Here is a 23,412-nt window from a genome sequence, read left to right as displayed (position 1 = left end):
CAGTTCATCCAACAAACACCTGCTGGGGGGGAAAAAAGACCACCTGCTGAGCATCTCTAGCCCTTGGCTAACTTCTGAAGAATGAAAACAGAGTAGGATACAGCCCCTACTCACAAGGGGAAAAAAAATGCAAATGTATACTCTTCAGTGTGTTAAGTGCCACATGTAACTATCTTTTGAGTGAGTCATTCCGTTGGACAGTTTTAGCTAATACAAAATCATTCATACTAAATTTTTAAAAAAATTTATTTGAGAGGGAGAGAGAGCACAAAGCAGGCAGAGCAGCAGGCAGAGGGAGAAGCAGGCTCTGTGCTGAGCAGAGAGCCCGACATGGGGCTCGATCCCAGGACCCAGAGATCATGACCTGAGCCAAAGGCAGACACTTAACAGACTAAGCCACCCAGGTGCCCCAAAATCTGCCTCTATTTGATTTTTATTTTCTGGTTCCAGTTGTGTCCTCTGTGCTCTTCATTCATTTATTCAACCCATAAACATCTGTTAGGGATCTACCATGTGCCATATGTCAACAAGTTTTCTTCACAAATAGGACAGATCCTTGCTCTCAAAAAGATAAGGATATAATTTTATGACTGAGGAAGTTGCTTAACCTGTAAGCTCAGTTTCCTCCCCTGGGAATCACAAATAGTATTAGTAACTACTTCTTAGGATTGTTGTGAGAATTAAATGTATAATGCATACAATGCACTTAATAGAGAGCCTGGTACAGAGCTTTCAACAAATGTTGGGTATTATTATCGGTGTGCTTAAAGAAGGATCCCAATAAGCAAATTAGCAGTTGCAGGGTTGATATGAATGTCCTAATAGAAGTAATAAACCCAGAATGCTACAGGAATATAGCAGAGGAACACCTAATCTTGTCTGGAGAAGCTGGGGAAACAGCCTGCAGGAGGAGATATCTGAACTGAGTATTGCAGGACTAAATAGCGTAGGAAGAGCATAGGTAAAGAGGTGAAAGAGAATGATACATTTTGGGTACTTGCTACTTTTAGGAAAGCTACAATATGAATGGCTTTGGATGCCATGCTAATTAAAACTGTGTCATGAAGATAATGGGAACTATTGAAAGCATGCTGCACAATTAAACTTTCTGTATTAGGGCAGCGATGTAGGAGAGTAGAAGACTGATTGAAGAAAAAATTAGAATTTGATGACCAACTAAACGCAAACGTAGGAGGAAAGGAAGAGAAGGTGTCAAAAATAATTTCTAAATGACTGATTTGAATGAGTGAAAGGCAATGACATAGGAAGAGTGGAGGGGGACAGATAAGTTCAATTATAAGCATGTTGGGTTTGAAGACAGGTAAGCACTTGAATATTCCGATCAGGAGTTTAGAACTGGTCTAAGGTTGCAGATTTGGGATTTGTCAATAGGTATTAGTTGAAGCCAACATGTATATACTAGATAGAGGAAGGCCAACATTTTGGGGTTATCAAACAGCTCATAAAATCGATTGAAAATGAATGTCCAGGCAGGTTAGTGGAAAATCAAGATACGGCACTATCCCAGAAACTAAGAGAGGATTGAGTTGAAAAGAAGTTAACAGTCACCAATGCTATGAGGAAAAGAAAAAAGTGTTCTTTGAATTAAGCAACTAGGAAGTCATTGGGCAAGAGTTATTTCAGTAGTGAAGGGACCAGAATGTAAATTGCCAGAGATTGTGGCGTTGATAGGAAGTGAGTGCAGAAGACATCGCCTGCAGGCCTCCTTTTCAAAAGTCGTGAAGAGCAGAGAGATAGTGTAGAAACTCTAGAGGACAAAGAGCAAGTCTGGTTTATTTAAAGATCATGGAGACTTGACCTCCTTTCTGTGTCCATAGGAAAGAGCCTGGAGAAAGGGAGAGTTGAAGATACAGAATAGGGTGTAAATAAATAATAAAAAATTCTTAAGAAGGCAGAAGAGGTGACATCCTGTGGATTAATGTGTCTTGAACAGGCGAATGGATACCTCTGCCACAAACCAGAGCTATGTGAACACAGGTACATCTAAAGTGGGGGAGCAGACTTGAATTGTTTGATGATGTCTCTGAAGCCAGGTCATCTTCTGAGAGTTGATGAAGGTAGTGGGGGTGGAATTGAAGTACAAAAACTTGAAAATGTCCCTTGAAAGGAGAAGAAACCTAGAAATAGTGGACAATTGGCATTGCCATCTGGGGCTCCATGCTTTGTCAATGTCTCACTTTAGGAATGGAGACACCCACAATGAGCTATGGGATCTGACCAGCGCAGTGTTAAGGTAAGACCACAATCCCCCTTTAAGTGTTAGTTCCCTGGTTTGGAATCTTCTACTTTTACTAATGTAGCCTGTATTTGGATGGACTATTTTTAAACTGGTCCTTCAAACTGAAAGGCCAAGAAAATGCATTTCTTCAGAAGCCAGGGTCAGAGGAAATCTTGAGGCAGTAATGATTACCGTTCAAAAGAACATGCTACTTATAAAAGCCAAGCATTAACTCAGAAATTTTTGTTCAAATTTAATTAGAAACCCTCCTAAATATATTTTCAACAAAGTGATAGACACAAGCAAGAATGAGTTGAAAAGTGAAGGCCTGGTTAATGTTTAAAAATGTCTATTGAATATTGAATGCAGATGGCAAGACATCAAATAACCATATTATATGGATATGTCATTATTCCCAACTGTCAGTCACTGGGTTGGAAACCAGATTCAACTGTAGGTTGATTTTGTTTTTCAAAGTATTGTTTAAAAAATTTTTTTTCCACTAACCATTTCCTCTTATCCCATACCTGGCTACTTGACAGTCTTAGGTTCATTCCCTTGCCACTGAGCCCATTTAAGCATGTTACTCCTGCTCCACTGTGCCCTGAAGTCTACCATGTAACTAGATCAGCTGAAAGTTAGGGCCAATCAGGTTACGTTAAACTCAAATACAGTTGCTTTTACTAAATTGCTGTTTGTGTGCACTCACTGGTTTGCACTGAGGGAGGCAATAATAAAATATCTTCACAAAATATGTAGGGTAAGTGTACATTTTTATTTTGGAGGGACAGTCTTCATTTATACCTGTCGTCCCAGCATAATGTCTAATAGTTCCCTTCACTCAAAAAATTGCACAGTTATGTGGTCAGGATGTTGTTCTTCTCATTATACAATGTCCTGTTTCTGAGGTGCTTTGTGAGAAACTTTTGATCCTGTTCATAGGGATCAGTCATATCTGTGCTTCTGAACAATGAGATTGTTTTTATTATATATACATGGTGACTCATAACTACTCAGGTAGCCCTTTTTAAGTTGGCCTGAGAAAGCCAGATTTGCCAGCTGTCTCATGATGAGCTCAGTGGTATACATTTTTTATTTTAATCTTCTCTGTTTTCCCTTTTTTTTCTTCTGGTTTCTTTTTCCCTCACCTATTTCTAATTTATATCTTGAATGTTATGCATTCTCATCAGCTATCTTAAGTTCTTTTTGAGATAAGGCAGCAAATAAAGCACAAAACAAATATATTGCTTCTAGAACTTATCTGATATTCTTAAATGACTGAAAAGATCTCTTTTCAACTTGACTGTTTGATGTTTCCCATTTTTGTCTCTTTCTTTGATCCATGATAAGTTTTGTAGAAACTGTCAGATTTTGGCCAAATTTTTGATACATCGTAAAGAGATGAAGGTTGCTTACTGCAAAGTTGATCTCTGATCAGTTTGCACATTAAAACAAAATATAGCTCGTAACATTTTTCAAATGGCTTTATCTTCTGTGATTGCAGAGCTTGAATAAAGAGGCAGTCCAGGGGCGGGGCAGGGGGTGGGGAGAGCACACAAAGGTTTATCAGACAAACTTATCCCTGCCATTTATTATGTGACTTTAAGAAAGTTTCTGAGTTATCTAAGTCTCACATCTTCCATCTGTAGCTTATACATAATATTACCTTATTCTTAGGGAGATGAAACAACATGCATTATCTACCATTATTGTTATCTTTCCAATTTACAAATCACTAATAGTAATGGCTTTGCGCTTGATAAGAAGTCTGATTTTTTAATTTTTTAACAAAAAAGTTTTGAAAATCAAACTGTTTATGACTTAATCCTCTGGCAGCATAGCAATCCGGATATTTTTGAAAAGGCGCTCTCAACAGCTAAACACTTAGACACTGGATAAAGTACAATAAACAAACATTTTTAAATGTGTTGTATACCTTGCAAGAAAGTACGGAAAATCCTCAAGATTCTCACCCTTCCCCAACAAAAACAAAGCACCACGCTGAAATCAAAGGTGATTAAATGAGGAATTATGGATACTTTGGGGTTACATGCCAAGATTGAGAACCTAGCATCTTTTATATTATATAGCATTCAGGACCCAAAAAACTAGGTCCCAAGGCCCATACAAGTTGAGAGAAGTAATTCTGAGACACACCCCCTAATGCTTACTGAATAAAATTGAGACATGTGAAGAGGCTATAGTCTCAGTGAATGGATGAGTGAAGAAAATCCCCTGCAGTAACATAGGCAAAATAAAAAAACAAAAACAAAACCTATATATCATCACCATAGCTTCAAGAGGAAAACAAAACAAAATAATAGAATGTATAAACTATTATCACATGGGTCTGGATTGAGATGTATACATTCCTTATGCACAGGGCCAAGAAATTAAAATGATCCCAGGTTGGTAGCCCCTTTTGACACCCAACAAAAATAATCAAATCTTTTCCACAGCAAAGTATTATCAGCTTAATACTTATAAGTATTATAAGTATTATAAGCCCCTCAGAATTTCCTGAAAATAAATTCACCCAAAAACAAGTTCACTGTAAAATTAAACAAATGCACAAGGAATAAAAAACAAAAAACAACAGATTTAGACTTGTAATGACTTCCAATATTAGCATTATGAGATGAACAACAATAACAAAAAGACTGAATGTGAAGTGTTAAAGATGGAATTGAAAATATCACAAGAAAAGGGACTATCAATATGTGACCAGGCAGATGTTAAATGGAACCACATACAACTTCTAGGAAGAAAAATACAATCATTGCAATTCCCAAAGCAACAGACAGGTTAAATGGTGGATTAGGCATAGTAGAAGAGAGAATTAATGAATTGAAAGATAAATTTGAAGATACTACCCAGAATGCATCAGAATTGTAACAGATGGGAAATAAGAAAGAGACATGACGATAGAGTGAGAAAGATAATAGAGAAAACAGGAAAAGGAAAAATGTCTTTTTTATTGAAGTAAAGTGGGCACACAATGTAACATTAATTTCAGAGTGACTTTAGGACTCAACACATTATGCAATGCTCACCATAAGTGTAGCTACATCTGTTACCATTCAACATATTACAGTACCACTGAGTATATTCCCTGTGCTGTGCCTTTCATTCCTCTGAATTATTCATCATGTAACTGGAGGCCATACCTCCCTCTTCACTGTACCATTTTACTTATCTCCCTAACCCCATTCTCTCTGGCAGCCATCAGTTTTTTTTCTCTGTATTTATGGGTCTGTTTCTGATTTGTTTGAATTTTGTTCATTTGCTTTTTTAGATTCCATATGTAAGTGTAATCATATTAGTCTCACTTAATTCACTTAGCATGATATCTTCTAGGTCCATCCATGTTGTTGCAAATGGCTACATCATCTTTTTTAGCGCTGAGTAATATGGAAGAGGAAATTAAAAAAAAATATATATATATATATATATATGTCTATGTATATATATAGACTTCAGGATAAGATTCTTTTTCAGATTCAGGAGGCCCAGTGAATTACAACAGGATAAATACAATAAGAAATCACATTTAAAAAGAAGAAGAAGAAATCGCATTTAGAAACATTACAGGGAAATTGTATTACTTCCCAAACAAATAGATATATTAGTAACAAACCAGAGAAAAGATCACCTTCAAGGGGGCAACGAGTAGATTAACAGCCGATTTCTCAACAGCAACAATAGGAATCAGAAGGCAGTGAAAGCATATCTACAAAATACCAACAGAAGATGACTTTCCACTTATAACAGTCTACCCAGCAAAACTGTTTCAAAATGAAAGTGGAATAAGTATGTTTTCAGATAAAGAACATTTTATAACCAATAAGCCCTACCAAAAGAATTTTCAAAGGATATTATTTCAGGAAGAAGGGAAGTCTGAGATGCAAGCAGCAAAGATTTCTAGAGAAATTGGTGTGAATGTGCACAGATCTAAACAATTAATGTAAAAATAGCAAAATGACCCGGCTAAAAATAAGGGACACTAATTACTTTACTGTTTCCTTCTAATTTTTTTTTCTAATTTTGATCATATAAAATTTAAAAAATTTTAAAAATTAAACTGTCTTTTTGAAATAGCTGAAGGTTCAACATTAAGACTCTTTGTTTTAGGGAAATAACAATTTACTTGTAACAATACCAGTTATAAAGGAACTATTCTAGATTCTAAAAACCATGGTGAAATGAAAAAGAAGCAACTTTGTTGTGCAGGATACATGTTGCCTACAGTATTCTAGCACATACCTCTTTTTGGAGCCTCCAGTTCTCTCTTTTAAATACTTCTGCATGTATATTAGATCAATAAAAATGTAGAACATTAATTTCATAGAACACTAAGCAAAATTATAGCACAATTCCATAAGCAAATAGGAATGATACACACCACAATAACTCAGGAAAATTATTTCAAATGTGTCCTAGTAAGTAAAGGATAGTTACATTCAAGATTTCATTTGAAAAATGTGATACACCATTTGAGATGAGCAATGCTTTTAGTATTAGCAAAACACTTAGCTACTCATTCAACTTTTCTTAATATGTAATTTTTTATGGTAGCAGAAACTTCTTTATTTAGATGGAACTTAAGTTGGGCACTCTCTAGAATTTTCTGCTGAATACCATTTCTCAAAGGATTGCAAAATGTGAGGAACAATCCAAAAATGTGCCTTTGTTTTTATTATTGAAGTTATATGCATATCTCAGTAGAAGGGGGAAAGACACAAAGATAATTTTGTATCTTTTATATAAAATAACCCTTTCACTTGGATGTGATGCCCAGAGATATTTTATGGTGACAATGTGCTTACAGTGCATCTGTTGCATGAGACAGACTTTTTCTAGCATTATCAATAAAGACTCTTAGGTTAAGCTGTCAATGATCTAGAATCAACAGTAAGAGACTTGGGCATTTAACAAGCAGGACATTGACAATAGAAGAAATCAAAGGCAAGTATAGGGAAGCAATGTTCAAAAAATGAAATCGATGCTCTATCAAATTCCAGACCTTGACCCTCACTGCAGCTATTATTCGAGACCCTGGAGAAGGGGATTATAAAGTCAGCTTCTTTGGGACTTTTGAGTTTAAGATCTATGATACTAAATTGTGAACAGCTTGAGGTGAAAGATGCAGTGGTTTTCAACCATGTTTGAACTCTCAATTTATATTTAAAATGTTTACATTCATACTTATAAATTATATTTTTTCTAAAGTATTCTTATCCAAAAACAATACAAATTAAAAAATAAAGTATTATCCAGTTTTTTGATAAGGTATGTATTAGTCCTATACTTAATCCTTTCTATATTTTAAGGATTTATCATGACTCACTGTGAAATTTTCTACATTTTATTGGTAAATTTTGCTAATTTATTTATATAATGATTGTTGGTCCTTTGAATAAATATGTTATAATTATTTTTCTGGGAATTATAATTAAATCTAAAGTTTTAAAATATTTTTACAGCAAATAATATTTATTCCTGTGTTATTTTATTTCCTTTCTTTTTTCATCAATCTTACTGGTGTTTTGTAATTTTTCTAATCATTTAAAAGCCTTAAGATTATGGACACTGTTGGGACACCTGGGTGGCTTACCGGTTGAGCATCTGCATTTGACTCAGGGCATGGTCCCAGGGTCCTGGATCGAGTACCACATTGGGCTCCTGCAGGGAGCCTGCTTCTCTCTCTGCCTATGTCTCTGCCTCTCTCTCTGTGTCTCTCATGAATAAATAAATAAAATCTTTAAAAAAAAAGATTATGGACACTGTTGATAAACCTCATTTTTCTTAAATCATTATACTGATTTTTGCTCTTATTTCTTTTTCTCTAAAAAATGAGTTCTGTGATACTGTATATTGCTTTTACAGTGAATTGGGGGGTTGGATGAAATTGGTCAAAAGGCATAAACTTCCAGTTACAAGATAAATTCTGAGATTATAATCTACCACATGATGACTAGCTAACATTTCTGTATGATGTATTTGAAATTTGCTAAAAGAATAGATTCAAAGATTCTCATCAAAAGGAAAAAGCTTTCTGAGGGGTAACTATATAAGATGATGAATGTTAACTAACTAAACTCATTATGGTGATCATTTTGTGCTACATGGGGGTCAAGTCATTATGCTGTATATCTCAAATGTGAACAGTGCTGTATGTCAGTTACATCTCATTAAAACTGGAAAAAAATATTCCACTTTGGAATATTCAGCTTTTTTAATGTTTTAATTTTTATTTTTTAAAAAGATTTTATTTATTTATTCATGAAAGACACAGAGAGAGAGGCAGAGACACAGGTCAAGGGAAAAGCAGGCTCCCTGCAAGGAGCCTGATGCAGGACTTGATTCTGGATTCTGGGATCACGCCCTGGGCCAAAGGCAGATGTTCAACCGCTGCATCCCATTCAGCTTTTTTAAAAAAGGAAACCCTGCCACTTTTAACAACATAGAAGAACCTAAAGGACCTTATGCTGGCTGAAATGAGTCAGACACAGAAATACAAATACTGCATTATGTGACTCCCATATAGAATCCAAAACAGTCAAACTCTTAGAAGCAGTGGGGATCAAGGAAGGGGGCAATGGGGAGATGTTGAGGGGTTAAAAATTTAAGTTGTGCAAGATAACTGAGTTCTGGAAATAGAATGTACAATGATGTGACCACATACCATATTACATACTTGAAATTTACTACATAGGTAGATCTTAAGTGTTCTCACCACAAACATTTTTTGAAAAAGAGGAAATGTAGTGACATCATCAAGGTGGCACCAAGAATGACAACATCATTCTTGACTTTGCATCTCCACACAAGAACAACAATTATTCAAGAACAAGATGGCACTGAGAGAATCCTAGATGATGGAGGTGAGGTTGAAGCACCCCTCTGTACCTGAAAGACCAAGACAGACTACATTACAAGGTAAGAGCAGCACTACATAATGGCTGCGTTGCCCCTCCCCTAGATCAGCGCAGGACCATGCAGAGAGGTCTCTCCTGAACGTCTGGTTCCCCCAGTGGGCAGAGAACCCAGGGGTACGAACAGCCTCCCCAGCATTGCAGGCCATTTTGTGGGAGCCTCTAATCTGATGTCATACCATAAGGACTGTAGAAGGATGTTCAGAGCTCAGTCGTTTGGAATCTGAATGTGACAGGAGGGGAATGGGCTTGCAACAACTAGTACATGGATCTTGGCAGACTGAGTTCATACTGGCAAATAGTAATTCCAACCAGCAACCTTGCTTACCCACAGAGCCAAGTTGGGGATGGACTCTCACCCAGGAACTTGGAAGGGTGCAGATCCGCCTCAACTGGATCCTCAAGCAAAGAGTTTTGCGGGTTCTAGAGCCCAGTTTGTGCATGTCTAAGCAAGGTGCTGAGTCACAGTCCCACGTACTGTGGAGAGTGGCTCCATCTGACAAGAGGGCTGGATGGTGACCACTCCTGGAAGCTGTGCAGTCCAGTGGTGCTCCAGCTGAGAGGAAAGCAGGTATTGCTGATTGTTCCCAGAACAAAGCCAATACAGAGCAAGGAGTGTTCCCATATTATGTCAGGCTAGGGGATTGATTCACAGACAATGCTCAGGGTAGCTCTATCCCTTCCCAACCAGAGAGCCTGTATGGGAAACTGATAGCCTGGAGCATCACCTCCCTTTTCTACCCAGGCAAAGGGGCTGAGTTATAGCCTCACTGGCTGCGGAGGGTGTCTTCTAGCTCCATCTGACCATAAGGGCTGGCAAAAATATCTGAAAGCTATGTGGCCTGGCAATACTCAAGCTGAGAGAAGGGCAGACAGAGCTAATAATTTGAAGAGCAAAGCCAGTGGCTGTGTTTGGCCAGGGAACTTGACCTGTGGGTCAGCTTGAGTTAAGACAACAAAGAGCTTTACCAGCTTTAGAGCAGCCTCTTCTCACTGTGCCCAGGAAAGAAATCTAATTCATAGTCTCATTACTGAATACAGCCTTTAGCCTGTCACCAGGAAACTTAACCAGAGCACATGGAAAGCTGTATAGCCCTTTCAACAGTCTGATATACAATAGTGTTTGAACAGAGTGCAGCCTGTGATTTCTCCACCTGCAGAGCAAAATAGGTGGCCTCACCAGACCAGGGAATTAAGTGCACAATGAGCTTTTTGGCCCTGCACCCTGGCTTGCTGTCCTGCCAGGGTATGGAAGCTAATTTCCAACCCCATCTACAACTGAATGTAGTACTACAGCCTCACTTGGGTAAGGAACAAAGCCATCAGTCCTACCCAATTTTTCTCTAGTCAGTGACTCACCATTCCCAACCTATCCCCATCCTTAGAGCTCAAAACGGTTGCCTTGTCCCAAAGTAGACCATAATAGTAGACCCTACCTGCTGAAAAACATTACCCACAGACACCTCCAGAAACCCAAACTGAACTGACAGGTAAAGAATTCTCTCTGCTAAGCAAACCTGTAAAGTCTGGAAAAGGAGATTTTCATATGCACAGACACTAATGTAAGGAATCAAAGATCACAAAAAACATCAGATAAATATGACATCATCCAAAGAAACTAATAAAGCACCAGCAATCCACCCTAAAGAAATGGAGATCTATGAACTGTCAGGTAAAGAGTTCAGAATAATCCTCTTAAGGAACTTTAGTGAATTCTAAGAAAATGCAGACAATTATGTGAAATTGAAAAAAAAAATGCTGGATAAAAAGAAATTTGATAAGCAAATAGCAACCACCAAAAAAAAAAAAAATCTAGACTTGAATAACTGAACTGAAGAATTCAGCAGAGTTTCAAAAGTAGACTCAACCTTGCAGAAGAAAGGATCAGCACCCTGGAAGATAGGACATTGAAAATTACCTAGTCAGAGGAGTAAAAAAAAAAAAAAAAAAGAAAAAGAAAAGAGAAAATGAAGAAAGCCTACAGGATTTATAGGATGCAATGAAAAGAAGAAATATTCACACTGTGGTAATTCCAGAAGAAGAGAAAGAGAAAGGGACAGAAGGTATGTTTCAAGCAGTAATAGCTGAGAGCTCCCCAAACCTGGGAAAAGAAATGGACAATCAAATCTTTAAGGCCTAAGGGACCCTAAATAGGTTGAACTTAAATAGGATAAATAGGATTACACCAAGACACAATATAATTAAATTCTCAAAAGTCCAAAACCAAAGAAAGAATTTTGAGAACAGGAAGAGAAAAGAGAGGTTACGTAACAGGAACTCCTATAAGAGTAGAAGGAGATTTCTCAACAGAAATTTTTCAGGTCAACAGAGACAGGAATGATGTATTCAAAATATCAAAAGAAAATAACTGGTAACCAAGACTTCTATACCAGTTTGACTTCTATACCAGCTGTGCTTCAGAAATGAAGGATGGATAAAGACTTTTCCAAAAAAAAGCTGAAGGAGTTCATTCCCACTGGATTTGCCTTACAAGAAATGGTAAAAAAAGACTTCTCTGAGTGGCAGTTAAAGAACACTAATATCATAAAGACACAAAAAGGTAGTATAAATCTCAGTGGTAATGGTAAATATACAGTCATAATGTGATTCTGCAATATCATGCACAAAGAAATTCTAGTTTAAAAGTTAAAGAAGGGGCACCTGGGTGGTTCAGTGGTTGAGCAACTGCCTTTGGTTCAGGTCGTGATCCCAGGGTCCTGGGATTGAGTCCTGCATCAGGCTCCCTACAGAAGGAGTCTGTTTCTCCCTTTGCCTATATCTCTGCCTCTTCCTGTGTCTTTCTTTCTTTCTTTCTTTCTTTCTTTCTTTCTTTCTTTCTTTCTTTCTTTCTTTCTTTCTTTCTTTCTTTCTTTTTATTTATGATAGTCACACAGAGAGGGAGAGGCAGAGACATAGGCAGAGGGAGAAGCAGGCTCCATGCACTGGGAGCCCGATGTGGGATTCGATCCCGGGTGTCCAGGATCGCGCCCTGGGCCAAAGGCAGGCACTAAACTGCTGTGCCACCCAGGGATCCCCCCTGTGTCTTTCTTGAATAAATAAAATCTTTTTAAAAAGTTAAAAAAAAGGAGCAAAGGTAACCATAATTCAATAATCTATTATTAGTTACATGATATAAAAACCATGTAAGTTGTATCAGCAGCAATCTAAAATGTGAAAGAGAAAAGAAGTAAAAGTGTAAAGTATATAAATTCTATTAAAATTAAGTTATCAGTTTAAAGTAGGGTATTATGAGTTTAGGATATTTATGTAAGCCTCATGGTAACCAAAAGGGGAAATCTTTAGCAATTACACTAAAGAACACAATAAAGGAGTCAAAACATACTGATACCAAAGACATCAAAACACACAAAAAAGATAGCAAGATAAGAAACAATACTGGATCTACAAAACAACCAGAAAACAATAAAGAGAATGGCAATAGTAAAAGTGTAAAAAAATATAAGTCCTTACCTATCAATAATTATTTTAAACGTAAAGAACATAAAGAACATTCTCCAATCAAAAGACATAGAATGACAGACTGGATTTAAAAAAAAAAAAAAGGTTCAACAAATGCTGCCCATAAGAGATTCACTTTAGCCTTAAAGACACACTGAGAGCAAGGTAATAGAAAAAGACCTTTCAGGGGATCCCTGGGTGGCTCAGCAGTTTGGCCTCTGCCTTTGGCCCAGGGCGCAATCCTGAAGTCCCGGGACTGAGTCCCACGTCAGGCTCCCGGCATGGGCCTGCTTCTCCCTCCTTCTGTGTCTCTGCCTCTCTCTCTCTCTCTCTGTGTGTCTATCATAAATAAATAAATCTTTAAAAAAAAGAAAAAGATCTTTCAAGCAGATGGTAGCAACAACAAAAAAGTAGGGTTAGTAATATTTATATCAGATAAAATAGACTTTAAACTAAAAATTATAAAAAAACAAAAAGGTCATTATATAATGAGAAAAGGATCAATCAAGAAGCATAAAAATTGTAGGAGCACCTGGGTGGCTTTGTAGTTTAAGCGTTTGACTCTTGGCTTCAGCTCAGGTCATGATCTCAGGGCCATGAGATCAAGCACCTGTTGAGCTCCGTGCCCTGCGTGGAGTGAGTCTGCTTGAGATTCATTCCCTCCCCTTTGCTCCTCCCCCAGCATGCTCTTTCTCTCTCATAAATAAATAAATAAATAAATAAATAAATAAATAAATAAATATCTTTTTAAAAAAGTGACAGTTATAAATATTTATGCACCCAACATCAGAACACCTAAATATATAAAGCAAAAATTGACAGAGCTATAAGGAGAAATAAACAGTAATATAGTACTAGTTGGGGGCTTTAATACCTCACTCTCAACAATGGATAGATCATCCAGGCAGAGAATCGATAAGGAAACAGTTTCTTATCGAAAGAAAAACCTTTCTACAATACTGTAGACCAAATGGACCTAATAAAATGTACAGAGCCTTCTATCCAACAACAGCAGAATACACATTTTTCTAAAGCACAGAACATTTTCTAGGATAGAACATACGTAAGGCCACAGAATAGCCTTAGATAATTCAAGAAGATTGAAACCATATCAAGTATCTTCTCTGGCTACAATATACTGTACTATGTTGAACAACCAACGAATCAAAAAAATTAAAGGGGAAAGAAAGTTTCTTGAGACAAATGAAAATGTGTCAATTTCGAATGTCAGAACTTATTGGATATAGCAAAAGCAGTTTTAAGATGGAAGTTCATAGCAATAAATGCCTACAGTAAGAAGTAATAAATATCCCAGATAAACAACATAATTTTATGCCTTAACGAACTAGAAAAAGAACAAACTGATCCCAAAGTTAGCAGTAGAAGAAAAATAACTAAGATTAGAGCAGAAATGAATGAAATAACAGAAAAACAATAGAAAAGATTAACCAAACTAAAATAGTTTTCTGAAAAGATAACAAAATTGACAAGCCCTTAGCTAGACCAGCCAAGGAAAAAATAGGGAGGACCCAAATCAACAAAATCATAAATGGAAAAGGAGACATTATAATGGATACCACAGAAATTCAAAAGATCACAAGGGGCTGCTATGAACAAATATATGCCAACAAACTGGACAATCTAGAAGAGATGGAAAAATTCTTAGACACCTACAACTTACAAAGAATAACTCAGGAAGAAATAGAAAACCTGAATATACCGATTACTAGTAAGAAGATTAAATCAGTAATAAAAAAGCTCTCAATGAAATAAAGCCTAGAATCAGATGACTTCATTAGTGAATTTTACTAATTTATTTAAATTTACATCTAAAGAATTAACACCAATGTTCTTCAAACTCTTCCCCAAAACTAAAGAGTGAATACTCCCAAACTCCTTTTAGGAAGTCAATATTGTCCTCATACCAAAATCAAAAGAGAACACTACTTGAAAAGAAAACTATCATAAATAAATAAATAAATAAAAAAGAAAAGAAAACTATAAATCACTATCCCTGATGAATATAGATGCAAGAATTCCCAATAATAACTAGCAAACTGAATTTAGCAGCATATTAAAAGGATCATTCAGCATGATCAAATGGGATTTATTCCTGTTGTACAGGAATATATCACATTAATAGAATCATATGTTCATCTCAATAGATGCAGAAAAAGCATCTGACAAAATTCAACATCCATTCACAATAAAAATGCTTAACAAATTAGACATAGAAGAAATGTATCTCAACATAATAAAGGCCAAATATGACAAGCCCACAGCTAACATCATACTCAATGGTGAAAGGATGAAAGCTTCTCCTCTAAGATCAGGGATAAGACAAGGATGCCCACTGTCACCATTCCTATTCAACATAGTCCTGGAAGTCCTAGGTAAAGCAATCAGGCAAAACAAAACAAAACAAAAGTTATCAGAATTGGAAAGGAAGAAGTAAAATTTTCTTTATTTGCAGACAACATGATTTTATATAGGGACAATCCAAAATAATCTTTAAAAACCTGTTCTATCTAATCAATGAATTCAATAAAGTTACAGGATAAAGAATTAATATACAAAAATCAGCAGTAGTATACACTAGTAATACACTAGTAATGAAACTTCTGAAAAAGAAATAAATTGTTCCTGTTTGCAATAGCATCAAAAATAATAAAATACTTAGGAATAAATGTAACCGAAGAGGCAGAAAAAAAAAATCTCTTCACTGAAAACTCCAAAACACTGATGAAAAATATTGGAGACGACACAATTAAATGAAAAGGCATGCCATGTTCATGGATTGGAAGAATTAACATTGTTAAAATGCCAATACTACCAGAAACCATCTACAGATTCAGTGAAATCCCTATTAAGATTCCAGTGGCATTTTTTATAAAAGTAGAAAAAAATACTCCTAAAATTTGTATGGAACCACAAAAGACCCCAAACAGGAAAAAAAAAAAAAAAAAAAAATCCAGAGAAAGGAGAACAAAGCAGGAGTTAACACATTTTCTGATTTCAAGCTATCAGATAAAGCTATAGTCATCAAAACAATATGGTAATGGCATAAAAACAGACACATAGGGGCACCTGGGTCGCTCAGTTGGTTGAGTGTCTCTGCCTTTGGCTCAGGTCATGATCCCAGGGTCTTGGGATTGAGCCCCATGCCAGGCTGCCTGCTCAGTGGAGAGTAAGCCTCTCCCCCCCTCCATCTGCCTCTCCCCACTGCTCCTGCTCTCTCTCTCTCTCTCTCTCTCTCTCTCGTGCACTTTCTCTCTCAAATAAAATCATTTAAAGAAATTTTTAAAAAACCAAATGGACACATAGACCAATGGAACAGAACTGAGAGCCCAGAAATACACCCAAGTATATATGGTAACTAATATACAACAAGGTAGCCAAGACTACTCAATGGAGAGTCTTTTCAATAAACGGTGCTGGGATAATTGGATATTTGCATGTGAAAGAATGAAACTAGACCCCCGTCTCACACCATTCACAAAAATTAACTTGGAATGGGTTAAAGTCTTAAATGTAAGACCTGAAACATTGAACTCCTAGAAGAAAACATAGAAACAAAGCTCCTTGACATGATCTTAGTAATGATTTTTTGGTTATGACGCCTGAATCACAGTAACAAAGGCACAAGTAAACAAGTTGGGACCACATCAAACTAACAAGCTTCTGTACAGCAAATGAAACCATCAACAAAGTGAAAAAACATCCTGTGGAATAGGAAAAAATATTTGTGAACCATATATCTCATACCAAAATGTACGAAGAACACATACAACTCAATAGCAAAAAACTCAAATAATCCAATTTAAAAATGGGCAAAGGGCCTGAATAGATATTTCTACAGAAAAAATATGAAAGGCCAACAGGTACATTGAAAAGATTCTCAAAATCACTAGTCATAAGGGAAATGCAAATTAAAATCACGTGAGATATCACCTGATGCCTGTTAGAATGGCCATCCTCAAAAAGACAAGAGATAACAAATGCTGGCATTGATGTGGCAAAAAGGGAACACTTGTGCACTGTTGGTTGGACTGTAAACTGGTACAGCCATTAAGGAAAACAGTATGGAGGATCCTCAAAAAATTAAAAATTGAACCATATGATCCAGCAATTCCACTTCTGGGAATATATTCAAAGACAATGAAAATGCTACCTTGGAAAGATATCTGTACCCTCATGTTCAAAGCAGCAGCATTTATAATAGCCAAGATGTAGAAACAACCTAAGTATCCACTAATGGATGAATGGATAAAGAAGTTGTGTGAGAGAGATATAGAAAATGGAATCTTATTCAGCCATAAAAAAAAGTGAGGAAATCCTGCCTTTTGTGACAACATGGATAGACTTTGAAAGCATGGTCCTAAGTGAGACAGAGAGAAGCAAAAATTGTATGCTCTCATGTATATGTGTAATGTGAAAAGAAAAAATTTTAAAACTCTAAACTCATAGAAAGATAGATTAAACTTATGATTGCCAGAGGTAGGAGTGGGGGAAGGAGGTTTGGATTAGGGCAATCAAAAGGTACAAACATTCAGTTATGAGGTAAGTAAGACCTAGGGATGTAAAATACAACATAATGAATATAGATACCACTACTATAAGATACATGAGAAAGTTGTTAAGAGACTAAATCCTAAAAGTTCTAGTCACAGAAGAGATATTTTCCTATGTTCTTTTTTCTTTTCTTCTTATTGTATGTGTATTGAGAAGGTGGATGTTAACCTGTTATAATAGTTTCATAAAACATGTAAATCAAACCATCATGCCATACATCTTATACAGTGATATATGTCAACTATTTCTCAATAAAACTAGGGGAAGGGGCACCTGAGTGGCTCAGTGGTTGAGAGTCAGCCTTCAGCCCAGGGTGTGACCCCGGGGTCCTGGGATGGAGTCCCACATCAGGCTCCCTGCAGGGAGCCTGCTTCTTCCTCTGTCTATGTCTCTGCCTCTCTGTGTCTCTCATAAATAAATAAATAAAATCTTTTTAAAAAAACTAGGTGGAAAAAAGAAAATGGTAACTATATGAAGCTATGCTTAATATGTTAATTAGCTTGATTGTGATTATATCACAATGTATATCAAAGTATGTTATATATGTCTTATATATAACTATGTCAATTACATCTGAAAGCTGCAAGAATTTAAAAAAATATTGGCACTCAATAAGTAGAAAATAGCATATCATCTCAGTTCATAAACGTATTATTAATCTGACACATAGATAGGCTAGTCTCTAAAGGCCTGGCTAAAAAGCAGAAAATACAAGTATAGTAACACAATACTAAGAACAGAGGTGCTTGATAAATATTTGCCATTAACTATGCCTTTGGACAAGTCATCATTACCTTTTTATGCCTCTGCTTTCCCCTCTTAAATCAAGATAATAACTTCTACAGTTTCCTCATTAGCTAAGCATCAAGAGTTAATGTGTTAGTAGTGTTTGAAAGTGCTCTTGTCATAGCTCCACAGAACAAAACTAAATGAAGAATTATGCCTGTTTATTAAGAGAGAAACTGAAAGAACTGAGAAAAGACGTATATTTTTATCAAAATTGGGTTGTACCTTGAACAAAACGGGGTTTTTCTGAAGGATCAACAAAGTTCAAATAAAAAGAAGCCACAGAATTGCAGAAACTTTAGAAGTCACATGTCCTAGAAGTAGTAAAGTTAGTTTGTGATTTGAGGCAGAGGGAGAAAATATATTATCTCTGTTGGATGAAGTCATCCACTCCCAAACTGCTAATGTTTTTTTCTACTATTTTGAAACAGATCAGGGAGGAATATTTCAGCTACTGCTTTTAGCATGCCACTGAGTGAGACTATTGGACGGTCTAAGGGCAAGCCAGTTCCTGGTTTCCATCTATTACATGCTTACCGTGTCATTAAAAAAAAAAAAGTATTTTAAGAAAGCCTTTTGAAAACAGTAAAAGCAATATTTTTGAAATGGTGAAAACCTTTTGTCAAGCAACTGTGCTTCCAACTTTTTCCATTATATCCATGGCACATGCTAAAAACAGTAAATTTTGTACGGTAAAATAGGATGAACATAGGGGGTTGCTTAAAGAAGAGACTGTCCCTATCCACTTGCTACAAGGATAGAGGGGATCATTGTATTGAAACACGTGCAACCCATTCAGGCACAGAGGGCTAGGATGTTGTACTCTAGACTTTATGCGGTATTTGGTGAAGAAAGAAGTTCCATGCATTAATGACTCATTTTTGATGCATTGTCATCAAAACCTCAGTCAGTAGTCCCGGAAGAAGCTTTGCCTATTGCTAGGAAAGCCAGTGAGTCCCTTAAAATCATTTTGTCATGAAATGTGAATATATGACATTCTCATTTGCACGGAAATGTACTGACTCTCCCAAGGAACAATCGCAAAGCGTGTGATTAAGTTTTAAACATTTTTCTTTTGTTATTTTTGAAAAGAAAACAAAGCCCATTCTAAGAACAGTATGACAGGGAAAAGCCCATTCGAGTCTTCTTTGGTAAATTAACTGAGGTGAATTTTTAAATGTTGCTTAAGATCATGAGAGAAAAGATTTAAGAGAAACAGCTATGTAAAGTGTCCAGTGATACAGGAAGTGATTCTGCAAATAAAGTGGGGGTGGGAGGTGGGGATAAGCTTTATCAATTTTTCTGAAGGCAGTAATCCACAAAACCCAAGAAACAATGCAAAGCCCTTTTGAAGGTTGCTTCCTCCGATAATCTTAAAAATTGTTACAGATGTTACGCATGACATGAATGTTGCTATGGGTAAAGACTACTCCTTAGAGTCTATTTTTGCAAAGAGAACAACCTTCTCAATGAAATTTTCTTTTGAGGAGAATTAAAGATAACTTTTTCCTTCCAGTTTGCATTTTAATTCTTTTTCCAGAATGAAGCTGTTAATCTTTGTGTGAAAAAACAAGGAGGACATAGTCTTGGTAAAGATTTTTTTGTGTGTTTGTTATGTAAGGAAGATCAATAATCAATGTAATAAAAATAATTGTATGTGAACATTATAGTGCATGCTTTATGAACATTTTTCCAGAGAGAATATAGTTTTCATTTGATTCACATAAAGGTCTGGCTCCACTTCTTCTACCTCATAGTTTATGGATTGCTATTATAGAGTATCAGAATACTGTTCAGATCATACAATCTTTCCTTTGAACTCCCAATAACCTAATTATTATCAACACTCCTTTGGTATCTTTAATATCACTTTTACTATTGGATATATGTTTTAGGTTTATCTCATCTTTATAACATACATCCTAAGGGTAGAGGGATACCTTTTCTCCCAGTTTAACTGGCAGTACATGGCAAATTTTTCTTTGGTTGCTAGTTAATTTTTTAAAATTCTATTTTAAGATCAAACAATATGACAATACATTAATGGACTGCTGCATGTATTGTACTGATCCAAAGGGTGTGCTAGTTTTGCGCTTTTGAGAATTTGAATTACGTTGGTCACAGATTAGATCCTAAGCACCTACTTCTATTGTATATACCTAATGTAAGTTCTAAGTATTTTAACTTTATAGTATACATTCCTATTCCAGTAAGGGCAAATTCCCCTAGATTTTTGCCCAGATTTTCCCCAACACCTAGAATTTTGCTTTGCACATAATAAGTCCTCAACAACAACAACAAAAAAAAGTCCTCAACAAATATTTATTAACTGGGGAAATTGTAACAATTCAGTGACAGATTCAGTGACAGGTGGGTTGCCTAAAAACTGTAGGCTTTTCCCTACATATTATAGGTACAAGAACAGGATGAGGAGTGCATAGTACTGATTTTACTACTAACTTTGCTTTGCCTTACTTCTCTCTCTTCCTGTTCAAGTGTTTGGTGGAAGGAAAGAGCAGTACATAAAATAATGAAGTTTGAGGGGCACCTGGGTGGTACAGTTGGTTGAGTGTCTGACTCTTGGTTTCTCTCAGGTTTTGATCTCAGGGTCATAAGATCGATCCCTGCTTTGGGCTCTGTGCTCAGTGCAGTCTGCTTGGGATTCTCTCTCCCTCTCTCTTGTCCCTCTTCACCTGACTTTCTCTCTCTTTCTAAAAATAAATAAATCTTTTTAAAAACTATTTTATCTATTTATTCATGAGAGACACAGAGAGAGGCAGACATACAGGCAGAGGAAGAAGCAGGCTCCACTCAGGAAGCCTGATATGGGACTTGATTCTGGGACTCCAGGATCATGACCTGAGCCAAAGGTAGATGCTCTACTGCTGAGCCACCCAGACATCCCTAAGTAAATAAATCTTTAAAAAAATAGCAAAGATTGAAAGTTGTGACTAAATGCTTTATCACCATTAATCCTGGTAAGGATATTGTTATTTCTATACCAAACTCTATTTATACATCAAAGAGACTTTTTACTTCTCCATCAAATCAAGTCATCTGTACAACAAATACAGTAACCAAAGCTAATTTTTTTATTAAATACTTACTATGTACCGGGAACTGTATTAAATACTTTAATCTTCCATTTAATACTTGTAACAATCCTGTAAAGTAGATACTGTGATTATCCCCATTTTATATATGAAGAAATAGGACTTAGAGATGGTTAAATATTTCACTTGTTATCACTCCCATAAGGTGAACCTGGGATTTGCATCCTGGCAGTCTGGACCCAGACCCAACATGTTGACTACTTCAGGTCATTACATTTGAAGTTGAAGCATGACAATGGCAAGGAGCTGTATTTCTCTACTTCTGTGTTGACAAAGTCAGTGTTATACTTTTCACTGGCTAGTGAGAACTTTGAGGGACAATCAACCTTTCTTTTGTAAAGCCTTTTTTGTGTGTGTGCATATGTGTTTAATGTGCAAGGTTAATTCCTTAGTGTGGCCTCATTTTAATGTCTGTAGCTGTTAACAAAATTTGGAACAGTATTTGAAAATGAAGTGTTGCACAATGTTATTTTTATCCTTATTTTTCATTTTAATACAATAAATTGCAGATATAGTTCAGGGTTACCATAAGTGTCCTTCTTCACAACTTTAAAGGGTCAATGCCAAGTACAATTTTTTCAAGATTCAGATTTTCTAGATCAGCACAATATCAATTTCCTATTATTCCTTTTGCGAATAATAAATTGAGAACCTCAATCACAATAGTATACTTTGATTTCTCCCCTCCAGACACTTATATTATTGTTGAGTATGTTTTTCTTGTATCCATATTAAACTTATACATGTACTATTAGGACTACATATATTATAAACCCCCAACACAATGTTATTGTTTTAGTTTAAGTGGAATTTTTATACGTAGAGCTTTATATGAACCTAAGTAAATGCTCAACAAATATTAATGTTCTTTTTAGAGTGCGTATAATATGTTTTGCCCCCCTGAATAGTTTAAAAGTAGCATTTTGTATAAAACACAACAAAATTAACTCCTCAAAAAAGATACTCAGAAAGATTCAAGTTCTGACACACAGTATTTTAATAAATATTAACTTAATGTGTATTAAAGAATGTTTAAAAATATTAAGTTTCTGGGGGTGTCTGGGTGGCTCAGTTGTGTCCAACTCTTGATTTTAGCTCAGGTCAGGTCTCAGGGTCATAAGATCCAACCTAGTGTCAGGCTCCACACTCAGCACAGAGTCTGCTTAGGATTCTCTCTTTCCCTATCCTTTTGCCCCTCCCCCTGCTCATTCTCTCTCTCTCTCTCTCTCTCTCTCTCGTAAATAAAATCCTTTAAAAAATTAAGTTTTGGCACACACACACATACACACGCATACCTGGAATGTATTATAAGCAACTACATTTTTATTATGATCTTTTAATTACATCTCTGTTCTTTCTTTATCATTCATTTGGCATTTGAAGTATTCCTTCAAAGAGCTATGACTTGATATTTTGCAGGAAAATGGACACCACTACACTGTCCCAAAATATGCTACCATGAAGGAAATTCCTTCCTTTCTCCTCAGACCCAGAAAAAGTTGGGGGAAAATTTACTGAGAATGGCCATTTAGTGGCCCAATATCACAATAATAGCACAAATAACAGAACTAAATCTGTTCTTTCTCACCATCATCCTGATGATCTCCAGTAGGAAACAGGTCATCATATTAGATCTATGAGATTTGAAAGGGAATTGCACAATGATATACAAAAGGTATCTGATGAACATACAATTACTTTTCTTAATCTATGGAGACCCAAAAAATAGACACACACATTCAGTATTTGGTTTGGCTTGTACATTAAATTGTACAGGCATATGAGAAGTATTTATTAGCAATTGATTTCTCTTCAAAGTAAGAATTCAGCATGCTAATCTGAATTGCATAAATTCTGAGAAAGAGGTCTACAGGGATATTATTCCTGACAGAAATAGCACCAATTCTAAGTAATTTTAAGACAAGGAACATATGGTATTGTTCTTGATATTCTCCACAGTACCCCCAGCACAATGCTACATGTGGAATAGGTTCTTAGTATTTGTTAAATACACAGATCAGCAGGTCTCTGGTACATGCTGCTGCTATCTGGTGTGTTTCTTTTTATTTGTTCATTGATTGAATTTCTTAGCTATATTTGGAAAAATTCTTTTGAACATTAAACTTAAAACATCAGAGTCCTCATTAGAATTCTATAAGACACATGGATCTTAGATATTTCTGTATTTTGTAAAGGGGCATATATAGGGCAGGCCATTGTAATGATCCATCAGTCACTCTTATCCTGATGAACCAAAGTGGTTTTAGGCAAAGGTAGGATTTAACCATTTAAGCGTTTTTTTTGTTTT

At 36.1% G+C, this 23,412-nt stretch overlaps 1 long non-coding RNA gene across 1 annotated transcript; it reads left to right on the top strand.

The window, feature by feature from the left end:
- The first annotated feature begins 432 nt into the window (after window positions 1–432).
- Window positions 433–22,178, top strand: LOC119866391. The gene is made up of 3 exons (XR_005380072.1): window positions 433–2,254; window positions 9,071–9,178; window positions 21,250–22,178. It is a non-coding gene; the product is annotated as an uncharacterized LOC119866391 (long non-coding RNA).
- The last annotated feature ends 1,234 nt before the right edge of the window (window positions 22,179–23,412 follow it).

This window comes from Canis lupus, chromosome 27 (genome assembly GCF_011100685.1).
Source record: "Canis lupus familiaris isolate Mischka breed German Shepherd chromosome 27, alternate assembly UU_Cfam_GSD_1.0, whole genome shotgun sequence".
Lineage (NCBI taxonomy): Eukaryota > Metazoa > Chordata > Mammalia > Carnivora > Canidae > Canis > Canis lupus.
The sequence above is the reverse complement of the archived record's forward strand: the minus strand, read 5'-3'. Positions and strand labels throughout refer to the sequence as shown.